This window comes from Gavia stellata, chromosome 4, assembly GCF_030936135.1.
Source record: "Gavia stellata isolate bGavSte3 chromosome 4, bGavSte3.hap2, whole genome shotgun sequence".
In the NCBI taxonomy this organism is placed as follows: Eukaryota; Metazoa; Chordata; class Aves; order Gaviiformes; family Gaviidae; genus Gavia; species Gavia stellata.
This window is the reverse complement of record NC_082597.1, coordinates 17753544-17767022: the sequence shown is the minus strand read 5'-3', so window position 1 is coordinate 17767022 and position 13479 is coordinate 17753544. Positions and strand designations below refer to the sequence as shown.

At 47.7% G+C, this 13479-nt stretch overlaps 1 protein-coding gene across 1 annotated transcript in view; it reads right to left on the bottom strand.

Annotated features, from left to right (window-relative positions):
• GRAMD4 (GRAM domain containing 4) overlaps window positions 1-12793 on the bottom strand; it is an 82178-nt gene extending 69385 nt beyond the window's left edge. The window contains exon 1 of the mRNA XM_059816791.1: window positions 12771-12793. The gene's annotated coding sequence lies outside the window, so the exon portion shown is untranslated. The remainder of the gene's footprint in view (window positions 1-12770) is intronic.
• Between the last annotated feature and the right edge of the window lie 686 nt (window positions 12794-13479).

The following is a 13479-nucleotide window of genomic DNA, read 5'->3' as shown; positions in this document are numbered from 1 at the left end:
TTCAGAGACTTTTTGCATTCACGACAGAAGCATGCTGAAGACTGCAGGTCATGATCGAACCGCCAGCTAGCACTGAACTCCCACTAACCTCTGATTTGCTTATATAATTGCAATCGATGTTAAAAAAAAAACCCAACAAAAAAAACAACCACCATTATACCACATTATTCTTGAATATTTCAGGGTTTCCAAGAGGCTCCCATCTGTGCCCAAAAGCAAACTACAGAGCATCAAATTTGCTGGGGGGGAGGAGAGGGGGGCACGGGGAGAAAAAGAAAGATAACATCTTTGGATTTCTTTGTTGCAGGCATTTGGGGTCTTCATCCAGCTGCAGGCTCGAGGCAGGCTGACTGAACTTGAGCAGGGACTTGGATGGCTGTAAAGGAGAGTCTGTTCTAAGCAAGACCTAGGTGATGGAAGATGAGATGACAAGAAATGGGGACAGGCTGTCTTTAGGGTGAAAAGAAAAGCTGTAAATACACAAGAAAGGGATAGTTCATGTCCTACCGATACTCCTGCCAAACCCTTCCATTTATTGGATAGTACAAAATCTTCAGAAACTAAGCAGCAGTTTTAATCAAGGACTGTTCTGGGTTTTTACTGCTGCACTAAACTTCGATGCCGCACAGCATACCAGAGGTATCAGGCCTCCAAGAGCTGTATTGCAACAAGCAGAATAAAAATCATGCCCTGCTACAACCTCTCCTTCAGAAGAGGCAGCCACACAACGCAGAAGACATGAAAGCAAGTCTTTCTGAACTAGAAGACTGTTTTCCAGTAATTAGAAAGGTTTCTGGGTGTCCAGGAATCACAACAAACAGAAAGATGGGAAAGCTGGGTCCAATTTGTGTGTAACCAGCCCTAAGACCTTTGACTAAGAGCTCACACATACAAAAAAAAGTCTTTGGATTTGGTATATAAGTTAACAAGGCTACAGAAGAGGTCAGACCACTTCATACTGGCGTTCCTACACAAGTGCGTGTACAAATGCACATGGGGACAGAAGAAGCTGTCTCCCTTCAGGAATGAGAGGACTACTGAACCTCACTGTGGTGGCTTGACCCTGGCTGGACGCCAGGTACCACCAAGCCACTCTACCACTCCCCTCCTCAGCAGGACATGGGGGGAAGAAAATAAGATGAAAAAAAAAACTTGTGGGTCAAGATAAAGGCAGTTTAATACAGCAAAAGCAAAGGCTGTACATGGAAGCAAAGGAAAACAAAAGATTTATTCTCTACTTCCCATCAGCAGGTGATGTCCAGCCACTTCTCGGGATGCAGGGCTTCAGTACGCCTAGCGTTTAACTCCAGAAGACAAACGTCATAAATAATGAATGTCCCCCCTTCCTCCTCCTTCTCTTAGCTTTTATTGCTGAGCAGATGTCATATGTTATGGAATATCCCTTTGGACAGTTTGGGTCAGCTGTCCTGGCTATGTCCCCTCCCAAAATCTTGCCCACCCCCAGCCCACTGGAGAGGGGGGAATGTTGGAGAGACAGCCTTGATGCTGTGTGAGCACTGCTCAGCAGTAGCCAAAAGGCTGGTGTGTTACCTACACCCTTCTAGCTACAAATACAAAGCACACTATAAGGGCTGCTATGGGGAAAATTAACTCCATCTCAGCCAGACCCAATACACTCATGCAATTGAATACCTTTATTTAAAGGTGTTTTCTTTAGCAGACTGGCTACTAGGCGAGCTTTCCTTTCTACCTTGCCAGGCAGAGTGCTTTGCTCTCCCCTACACCCCAGTGACAACACTCACATTACTAGTTATGACTGCATTTTGCAAAAAACTTTTACTTTAAGAGTTGAATCTACTGGTTAATCTTTATTTTAAAAGAAAAAGAAGTTATTTCAAATTATTATCAACTTGTGCAAAAGAAAATCTGCATGCTTGTAGCTAATCTACTTCAAGAGTTGGCATCTGGCATTTCCTCCACGGTTCGGAAACACCAGTGATGCATCTGCTTCCTAAACACTGTTTCTCATCTCCCATTTCAGATAACGAGCAATCTGTGGTCAGTCATCTTCAAGGTCCAACCCCTTCTTAGTATTTCCAGTAAGTACACCTGTCTTTACCTACTTTTCATCCAACTTTTACAAGAATGCGGTATTAACTTCATAGAAATTTCATCGCTGAATTAAAAAGCCCTAGAAAACACCAGTCTATGTAACTACCAACACTTTGTTCAGCTGGAGCTTTTGAAAAGGAAGAAGTATTTAAAAAAAGCAAATCACTGCCTTTAAAGCAAACAGACATTCCTTTTTGTGTCAGTCCATGTAGTGTTTCCAAAACTCATCTAACACAATTGTTCAACAGTTAAAATATGCACATGAAATTTTTTGTGCAACGAGTGAGGTCTGCTGTACTTTCATATTAGCTCTCAGATCTTATGATGAACTTTTAGCCAGCTGAGAGGAAGGCCACCTTCAGGGCAAAATAAACAGATGTAGTTTGCTTCAGACAATAAGGAATACAAACTGCATGGAAAGATTTTCCATTATTTAACAAAGACAATAAATTGTCACCAACAGTAGACTAATGAGTCACAGACAACAGCTTAATACTTAAAGCTTATCTCTAAAGAAAAAAAGTATTTATGCAATTTCAAAGTATTAACAACAAACAGAAAATGAATTTTGAATAGATCCCATAGTCTCCAACCAGAAGAGCTGTATGCATCCAAGTGAAATCCAAAGCAGACATTGCACAGAGCCAGGCTTGCATCCCACCAGGAAAACCGTACTGAAAATGCTCGACATTGTTTCTCATTCAAAAAGCATATGCTGTCCCTGCTCTGTTTTAACAGAGGACTGCCGAGGGCCAGAGAGCTTCACTAGGCAAATTCAAACTGCTAAGCAAAGTGAGCTCCACATTCCTCCTGCAAAATAGTCCAAGAAATGGTATTTGTGCCTCACTTGTTTTCAGTGAATTGTTGTAGAGGGTAAGTGATCCAGCATCAGAGGAAATCATTGCTGGCAGAGCCCTCAAACTGGGGAAAGGTTGCTACTGGAAGAAACAGGAAAGAAGCAGAAGTAGCTTTAGAAAAAGTATATTTGCTGTAAAAATGTTTCCTAAAACAGTTTTCTGGGGAAGTCAGAACTATCCCACTTTAGCTGATTATTTCCATAACTGAAAGCAAAAATAAAAGCTGTTGAATGTGCATAAATTCATCAGTCCCATAAGCAACTCCACTGGGGAGGAAAGGCAAAATCCTTCAAAGTAGACCCAGACACTTTCACAAGCATCAAAAACTTTATGTTCAGAACGCTTCTCTGAAACAAAACAGGGCTAGCTCGAGATAATCTGGAAGAGACCACAGTCCTCACTTCTACAGTTTTGCAAACTCTTGACGTTAGTTTTAATTACTGCAAGTTTCCAAGAGGCTCTTACAGCTGAAAAAAATCTTGGGAGCACAGCTCCCTGTAGCAGCTGGCAGTTCTCTTAAAGGATCAGCGTGTCCAGCCATACGCTCCATGGCTTGTTGGGAAGGACATTCCTCATTGCATGATCCCAGGTGATCTGACGTGGGTTCAGATCAGCAGAGCTGCTGAGACCGTGCAGGGTTTTACACAAAACCAAGCCGCACTACATTTCCATACAAAAGGCAATCTCAGACACTCGGGGATATCTTTTGGGTTGCTTTGTAGATTAGCCTTTAAGAGGAGCGTGAAGATCTTGCATAAAAGCACTGCAGAAGCGCAAAGAATTATAAAGTTTATCAAACTGGAATAATGCCTAGAAGTGGTTTAATGCTTTGAAAAGTCAGACTACATAAAGAACATAGTTATACAGACTTCACTTATTCCTGCTCCTTCCGATGACATGATCCTTGCAAGCTGATGCGACACTTAGTAGTCTACGGAGTAGGTTTTTAATACTATCTGATGATCACAGTCCAAAATCACCCTAGTATTAGTCACACAAGGATGCTTTGGATGTTTTGCTACTCTCAGGTCCCACGCTTCACTGCTACCTTTGCCCCACACAAACAGGACATCAGCTGCTGGGAATTGAACCTCTCGGCTACACGCAGCAAGAGGAAGCAGCCAGGATCTTCAAGGATGGTATGTGCAGGCAACTCCCTCGGCTTCACTCTCTCTCTCACAAGGGAAAAGGTGAGCAAGAGGGAAGATGAAGAAAGCCCCCAACCCAAAACTGAGTTCAGACTCAGACTACAGATCATCTTGCAGCTTGATTTTGGATCAGGTAGCCAAAGTTGTATTCATCGAGGGCCACGTAAGTGCTGAATATCCTATTTTTTTCCTGTTGCAACATGGTATCTTGTTGCAATAGCTGTACATCTTACAAAATGCTCAGAGCCCAAGCTACTGGTCCCTTCACCCCCAGAATGGGGTTATGGAGATTTTCAGACTGGTCTCTTCTCTGCTGCTTAGATCTCTGAGGCTTGAATTGGGCATGCCACCCTCTCCAGCCAACCCAGAAAGCATAAATTCACCCTGTTTCTGGCAGCATCTTGTCCCTGGAACAAAATCTACTACTAGTAGTGGTCCCACTGCTACAAGAGTGTCTGGGGAAGCAGTTTGTGCCCAAAGCACACAACTAATCAACTCCCTAGACTCAGATCTGGAGTAAATTACAGCGTTCAGACACCCACATCAGTCCTAACTTAACTAGGAGGGACCCTTAAGCTGTACAGCTACAGACATCAGTTGGCTCTACCGAAAGCAAGATGGAAAGAAAATACCCTTGTCAGGCTCATAACGCAGCATCATGGACTACTCATGGCCTTCAAACTACATTTTAAGAGCTCCTTCTCTAGAGGCTTTGCATTTCCCCATCCCTATGGCTATGACACTGCTCAAATACTGCTGACTGTTATAAATCCACACGCCTCTGCGTAGCCCTGATACACTTCCCCAGGAATTACAACATGCCGTTAACCTTGAAAAGTGCAGCAAGTTATTTTAAAATGCAGTTACTGTGCACACCTGGGAATACAGAGATGAGATCCAGAGAGAGGGGAAAAAAACCAGCAAACCATTTCCTGAACGTAGAAGGAACATGGAGCCTCAGGTAGTAAAATCCATGGTGAGAGGCCCGAGGACTTTTTTCCTGAAGGTAGCTCTAGAGGTGAAACTCCTAAGTTCTCTTTTACATACACATCTCTAACTTGAAACCACTTTTCAACATTTAAGCTAATGATAAGCTTCAAGTTATGAAATAAACTCTGCTTTCAGCCATCTAAAGATGCTTGTGTATCGCTGAGTAAAAAACTGGCTGGATGGCCGAGCCCAGAGAGTTGTGGTAAATGGGGTAAAATCCATTTGGCGGCCGGTCACAGGCCGGAGTCCCCCAGGGCTCAGTTTTGGGGCCGGTCTTGTTTAATGTCTTCATTGATGATCTGGATGAGGGGATTGAGTGCTCCCTCAGTAAGTTTGCAGACAACACCAAGTTGGGCGGGAGTGTTGATCTGCTCGAGGGTAGGAAGGCTCTGCAGAGGGATCTGGACAGGCTGGATCGATGGGCTGAGGCCAGTTGTATGAGGTTCAACAAGGCCAAGTGCCGGGTCCTGCACTTGGGTCACAACAACCCCATGCAACGCTACAGGCTTGGGGAAGAGTGGCTGGAAAGCTCCCCCGCAGAAAAGGACCTGGGGGTGTTGATTGAGAGCCGGCTGAATATGAGCCAGCAGTGTGCCCAGGTGGCCAAGAAGGCCAACGGCATCCTGGCCTGTATCAGAAATGGTGTGGCCAGCAGGAGTAGGGAGGTGATTGTACCTTTGCATGGCACTGGTGAGGCCACACCTCGAATACTGTGTTCAGTTTTGGGCCCCTCACTACAAGCAGGACATTGAGGTGCTGGAGCGTGTCCAGAGAAGGGCAACGAAGCTGGTGAGGGGTCTGGAACACAAGTCTGATGAGGAGCGGCTGAGGGAACTGGGGTTGTTCAGTCTGGAGATGAGGAGGCTGAGGGGAGACCTTATCGCTCTCTACAACTACCTGAAAGGAGGTTGCAGAGCAGTGGATGCTGGTCTCTTCCCCCAAGTGACAAGTAATAAGACAAGAGGAAATGGCCACAAGTTGTGCCAGGGGAGGTTTAGACTGGATAATAGGACAAGCTTCTTCACTGAAAGGGTTCTCAGACATTGGAACAGGCTGCCCAGGGAGGTGGTGGAGTGACCATCACTGGAGGTATTTAAAAGAGGAGCTTAGGGACATGGTTTAGTGGTGGACTTGGCAGTGTTAGGTTAACGGTTGGACTTGATGACCTTAAAGGTCTTTTCCAACCTAAACAATTCTATGATTCTATGATCCTTCATCGAAAAAGCTGGTACTAATAACGTTTCCTAGAATTGGTCGGTTTCCAAACCAGTGAATTTGAAGTGTTCTGTATATAAGTAACCTGATACCTGAAATGAGTATTGAAGGTACAAGTGGCTTTTACAACATGGTAAAAAATGCCGAGCATTAGTAATGCCAGATACTTATACAAACTGCTGACAGTCCTATTGAGAGCTCTGATAAGACAGTTTTAGCAGTTGGAAACTAATTGCACTCAGTCACTAATTGCATACATCAGGCCAGCATGGAGTGCATGGCTTTGTTCTCTTTAATTAAGATAAGTATAGACCTCTCTTGTTTGCAGTTACTTTCAGGAGAGTACTATGGAAATTCAAAATGCATCTGTTAACCATTGTATTTGGACATAGAGAAAGCAAGGAATTGCTAACTGCTTTTTCCACATAATTTTGCCATATTCTTTAAGAACCTTAAAAAAACAGCTTAAACACACCTAGACACACAGAAGGGGATGCTCAATGGTCAAGAAATGAGAGTGTCCCCTCGCACAGAGTTTGATGAGAATCCCAGGGACAAAGTGATATTTTGTGCTTTATGCCTTTTCCTTGTTCTCCTCTCTCCCTCCTGTCCATGAGCAGTGTTACCTGCATTACACCAGCAGCTTTATTCTGCACCTGAAGCGTTGACCTAAAAATAAAACCCCTGTGTACAAATCCTATATCTAACATCAACTACAGTTACCCGTATAAGCATATAAAACAGCTGTGGTAGAATAAGGAAGCACCCGAATTTCATTCAGTTTAGTTTGTAAGAGAGATGCTCACCTTCAGGCATGTCACACGGGAAATACAGTAATGTAGAAAGTGCCCACGGAGCCGGCAGGCCAGCCCCGACAGAGTACAAAGCAGCATGGGATGGCTACTGAAGAACCAAACCAGCCCACAGCAAGGATATGCCCTCACAAACGTAAGCAAGCATTCACTCAAAACTGGAACGAGCTCTGTTTCAGACAGCAGTCTGTATGAACACACCCCATGAGACACGTGTACTCACGTGACTCAGCATCTAATGATCACACTTATTAGAAATGTGTAGCCAGCAAACCTAGTCATAAATCCCTTAATCACAGGTCAAAAGAGTTGTCAAAGCCTGCATTGATGGGATCAGGAAAATGCTGAAGCTTTTGGTGTTTTTTAACAAGGAACATCAGCTCCTGCGGAAGAACACAAGTACTCAGAGAAGCTGCAGCAGCGACTTACAGCACCAAAGTGACCTCTTGGATCTGCATCCTAAAAAAACACATGTTCAAAATTTACAAGTTTCTTATTTTTACAGTGTACTAGGAAGTGTGAGGCCACAACTGGAGTATTGTGTCCAGTTCTGGGGCTCCCAGTACAAGAGAGACATGGACACACTGGAGAGAGTCCAGTGAAGGGCCACAAAGGGACTGGAACATCGCTCCAGTGAGGAAATGCTGAGAGAACTGGGACTGTTCAGCCCAGAGAAGAGAAGGCTCAAGGGGGGAATCTTATAAATGTATATAAACACCTGAAGGGAGGGTACAAAGAGGATGGAGCCCGGCTCTTCCCAGTGGTGCCCAGTGACAGGACCAGAGGCAATGGGCACAAACCGAAACACAAGAGGTTCCCTCTGAACATCAGGAAACACTTTTCTACTGTGAGGGTGATGAAGCACTGGCACAGGTTGCCCAGAGAGATATTGGACATACTCAAAAGCCATCTGGACTTGGCCCTGGGCAACCTGCTTCAGGTGGTTCTGCTTGAGCAGAGGGTTGGACCAGATGACCTCCAGAGGCCCCTTCCAACCTCACCCACTCTGTGATTCTGTGAAATAAAGACTAATCCTCTTCAGTCACTGATGAGACACCTAGAACAAGTTTTACAGTAAGTTTGATTCATTCTTCTTTAAAAGCGTAACTAGAACAGGTGATGTGTTCTTCATAGACCATCCCAAAGAACTTGCTGTATTAACTCCGGATTTGTAAGAAGCTGCAACTAAATGGAATTCCAGTTTCCATTAAGATGTAGACGTAGCTTTTAAACTAAAAGAGACATTTTTAAGTATTCTCAAGGCATGTTTAGAAAATACTGCCAGCATTTTTTTTCCCTCGTTAACATAGGCAAGTATTGAACACATATGGTGACCCAAGATGCAAAAAGAAAGCATTTTTTAAAAGCAACTGAACACATTGGGAATCTTTTTACCTTCCACTATTCTCAGAAGCAAAAAACTGCTTCTTCAATCATTTAAGCACCTCTGAAGATCTGGTCTTGTAAGTCATGGAATTAAATTTGCACTACCAGAGCGTGCACCAGGAGAAAGGATTGGGTGTTAAAGGGAGGAGGGGAAAACCAGAAAGAGCGCTCCTAACCACAAATACAGTATTTTTGGTTTGTATCCGATAACTGCTTTCAGTTTAGTCAAGGCAAGAAGATTTACTGTGCAAAAGAAACTGTACTATTAAGGTGAAGAAAAAACATCCAGAACTTACTCTCTGTGAAGACTGCAGAGCTTGTTAATATTTATGAAGTCTGAAGTGGCCTCAAAGACTCCTTACCTCATTTTCTTATGTCATAGCAAAAAGCAGCACTAACTCATTAAATTTTACGGTGAGTTCGCCACTGAACTATAACTGTTTCAATAAATTATGACCTCTTAGGAAAAGGCCTTTGGGCCTTTTTTGTTTTTTTTTTTTTTGTGTGTGTGTGTTTGTGTCCCTCACATCAAATGACAACGACCACAAGATGAAATGAGAAAACTTGCATTTGTTCAGAAACTTGAAATAAACCCTGCAAGCACCCAACATTATGACCCAAAAGCTACATTTGACAACTGCATTTCTATGCACAGATTATTTCGTGGATTAACCTGCCATCGTGCAAGGCCAGGGCAGTGGGCAGAGAGAGAATCTCTTTTGGAAGACCCTGATTAAGCACTTACTGCCAAAAGCTTTCCCTCTGATAAAACTCTGTGTCATAAAAATAAGATGTTAGAGGAATTCATCTCTCCTCCTAGCATGGATGCTGCCATGCAGATATTATTTAGCTGAGAAAAATGTATGTAGGAAAGAAAAGAAAACGGTGTTACAGGATAAAGCTAGAAGATTGTGTACTTTATTTGGGCCAGACATGGTCAGGTTTGGACAAGAGAGCCTCCAATTTGGGATGGCAGATTTTTCCAAACATGATACTGGAACATTTTGGTAATAGCCAGGGCTTTGGGGACTTCAAAGTTAGAGAGTATCACTGCTAAGCCTGTTAAATACTGGGAGTAAGGAGAGGGAGGAAGAGACCGGGGCAAGCCATTGAATAGCTACATAGCTTTAACCCAAAAAATTCAGCAAGGTACATGTTGCCTTTGACTCACGCATTCCTGAATAACATTTATTTTCCAGACCTGTAAGAAACAAAACATCAGGAAATGTGATCTATTACTCCTTAAATAAAAGGATCTTCACCATGAAACTGTTAATGGGACCACACGTTACACAGAACACAGTCTCATATCTTCAAGAATCCCTATGGATTTGGTGGTAACTGAGTCAAAAAACAAAGCATGACTATTCAGCAGACAAAATGAGGTGAAATGGGGTCTTTGTTAATTTTCCAACAGAGCTGTCATTGCTTTGGGGGTTAAACAGTTAATGCCCCTCCTTAGCTTTGAAGTCTCTGTATTAAGGAGTGAATACTCAAAGTATCAGAACGATGCTGAAGGCACAGCACATATATGTAGTATCACATGTATGTACATCATATGTATCCACAGGCAATGCTCCATATCCCAGAAGTATCCTGACCTTTAACAGCAGCACTAATCACTTCTCAGACCCTGCAGAAGTTCCCTTACAAAAATAAAATATTAAAGTTGGGGTTTTTTCCAGGTCTCAAACAATATTGAATCTCTTTGGCACCTGATAGTGCCCTAACCATTCACTCTTATAATGAACTTCAGTTTCTACAAGCTTTGAATATCACACGCCAGGAGGAGGAGAAGGGGTAGGGCCAGGGAACAGCTTCTGTATTGGCTACCTGCAGTAAATCACCGGGAATTAGTTTCCAGCCAGGAAGACAGCAGGGCTGTGTGTCAGCCCCCTGATTTTCCCTCCTCAATCAGGATCTCCCCTCTGCCAGTCTCTCTGACCAGGTCCCACCAAAGAGCAGAGCCAGGACAGGCTTTTCCCAGCTGCTGCCCTTAATTCCTCCCTCCCCCACAGGCACTGACGTCAGGTCACCAGGCCACAGCGATGCTGGCGAGGCGAGCAGGCGGGCCAGGAGGGAGGTCAAAGCCTGGATGATGCCTTTGCCCAGAGCAGAAGCCATACCGTGCCAAGGAGTGGCACACGTACATTCAAGCATCCGCAGCCTCCCCCATGCCGCTCGACAGTCACCCCCTGGCCCAGGACGTGTTGAGCAGACCAGGTCTCACTAGTGCCACAGTTAAAAGAGGAAAAAAAAAACAAACCCATCAGTCTGAGATTCTAGCTTAGGTTAGTCCCACCTGCCACTGGCCACAACCATCTCTGAGAGCTTACCTGCAGAGCTGGAAACACGACTGGCTCATCTTCAATTCAGTCTGGCATCTGAGCCCAAAACCACCTTTATTATGGCAGAGGGATGAGCCAAACATACTTGTGGCCACCATGTGAAAAACAGTGAAACATAACTCAGGCTTTCAGGGATTTTTGCACAATTTGGTACCGTAACACCATCAATTAATTGTATATTTTATCAGTTTCACAGCTAGTAGCTTAAATGTCAGCTTCAGAAGAATACAGACTAGGGCTAAAAAAAGCCCTCCCTTTTTGAGTAACTAACTAGATACAGCATTTGATAACTAGATATGGCATTTAAAAAAAAAAGGTTTAAGACAGCTCACACCTCTAATTCTGAAGAATGAAACTACTTATCACATGTTAAAAATTAAGGCAGGATACTGTCAGATAACAGAGAGCACAGGCATCTGAGATCCCTGCTTTATTAAATATTTCCTCTCCCCACCCACATCTCAACCACCACTGGAAATGCGATACCCGAGAACTTGTCCATCATTCATTCCACATTCACACAAGCTTAACAGTACCACATCTACTCAATCTAAAACTCTCGGCAGCTGCAGTAATGAAGCGTGACACGAAACCATGACAAAAAGCTGTCATTCTCCCATTTGCCCCATACGTGCGTTTAAGCCCAGCGATGACCCACAGAAGCACGCAGGAGGCCCACAAAATACGTGCACACCTATGGGACCTTTTCTGAAGGAGTCCAGGTTGACAGCTTGGACTGTAAACCACCCATTTACCCGGCACCGTGGCTCTGCCATCCTCTCAGTCTCCTTGGAAGTAAGCTCTCCAGCAGCATGTCTCTGCTCCTACTCCTCCAACACTCCCGCACCTCATTGCTCCACATCAAGATGCATCCAGACGCTGCACGCTTTGGGGGATCAGTACGTTGCTGGCTACTATTTAATATGAACATGTGTCCAGCCCCTAATTCAGCTAGGCTCAGCTACAGCTCAAGAAGCAAACCTCACAACAGAAACAACGCTCCCAGGTCTTATTTCCACAGCGGATGCCACCCAGGCCAGGGGGTGGGAAGAGGTAAAGGAGGGGTGCCGTGCAGCTCACAGGGCTCCCCCCTCGCCAAGGGAGATCCCTGCAAGCAGCTGTACCGCCGTGATCAAAGCCAACTGCAAGGCAGCGTGAAGACGAGGAGCAGGTCTGGCAGGGACAGCGTACCAGCAGCCACAACGCGGTCCCCAAGACAACAAGTCGGGAGACCAGCGAGGACGAGCTGCCTGTGTAGGGGAAGAGGTGACCTTTACCGGGCTCACCGCCACCCTACCTACGCTGTGTTTACTACAGCCCGTGACTCCGCGTTTCACCTGGATGGCGGCGATGCACGCCTGCCTCCGCAGCCCGGGACGGCTGCTCTGCGCTGGAGGGGCGCGGGGAGGAGAGCGGAGCTGCTCCGCCGCCCCGGGAGGAAGGGAGGGGGGCAGCCGGACACCCCCAGCGCTCACGGGAACGGTCTCCCAGTTTCCCGCAAACGGATGAAGAAGGCCCAGAAAGGCTGAGCCACCGGCCGAGCTCCCCGGTGGCTCCGCCCGCACCCCTCCGGTCTGTCCCCCCGCCGTCCCCTTTCCCCCCCAGCCCGGGAGACCGAACAAAAGACGACGGAGGGAACGGGGGCAGCAACCCCCTCCCGGGGGTCCCCGTCCCGGGGGGCGGCGGGCCCTGCCCTGCCCGGCCCGGCCCGGCCCGGCGGGCGGCGCGCAGCCCTGCCCCGGGGTGAGGGGCACGCCACGCCCACGGGGCCAGCGGGTCCCCGCCGTCCCGGCCCAGGTAGGTCGGCGCTGGGCTATGGGCGGAACGGCTTCGACACACACACACACACACAAAATTATTATTATTATTATTATTATTGTTATTATTATTATTATTATTATTATCATCCCCCCCCCCGAGGCGGCCCGGCGGGGCACTCACCCTGCTCGTAAATCGGAGCAAACTCTCATTCACGCTCCCCGCGGTGCCCAGGCCGCCGGAGCCAGGCGACGCCCCGAGAGCCGCCGGTCGCTGGGCTGCGCTGGGCCGGGCCGGGCGCCGCCGGGGGCGGGCGCGCCCGCTCAGCCCCGGACAAAGCGCGGCGCCCCTGCCCGCTGCGGGCGAGGGCGGCAGCAGGTGCCCGTCCGCCGCCGCCGAGGCCGTGCCAAGCGCGCTGCGCAGCCGCCGCCGCCGCAGCAGCAGCAGCGCCCGAGCCGCTCGCCGGGGCCGCGCCGCGCGCCCGCCCCGCCCCCGGCGGCCCCGCGGCGGGAGCCCGCAGAGGCGGGGGCGGGCGGGGCCGGCGGGGCGGCCTATGGGCGGCCGCGCGGGCGGTGCGGCGCGGCCCGCAGGAGCGCGGCGGCGCAGAGCGAGGCGCCCCGCCGGCCGCAGCCTGGCCCCAGCTCCCGCGGCCGGCGGCGGAGGCGGGTCCCGCGGTCCGCCTGGCGCGGCGTCCGCAGGCTCTGCGCGGAGCGGCAACGAGCAAGCCCCCAGCCCCGCCGCCGCGCCCGGCGTGCGCCTGCCCCGCGCCGCGCCGGCGCCTGGAGCTCGCCTGCGAAGGAGTCCAGACGCCTAGCAGGCAAGATCCTCCATACTGCGCTGCCCTCTGCTATATGCATTGCACACCGGCATAGTCCGCAGCGGGGACTGCGCT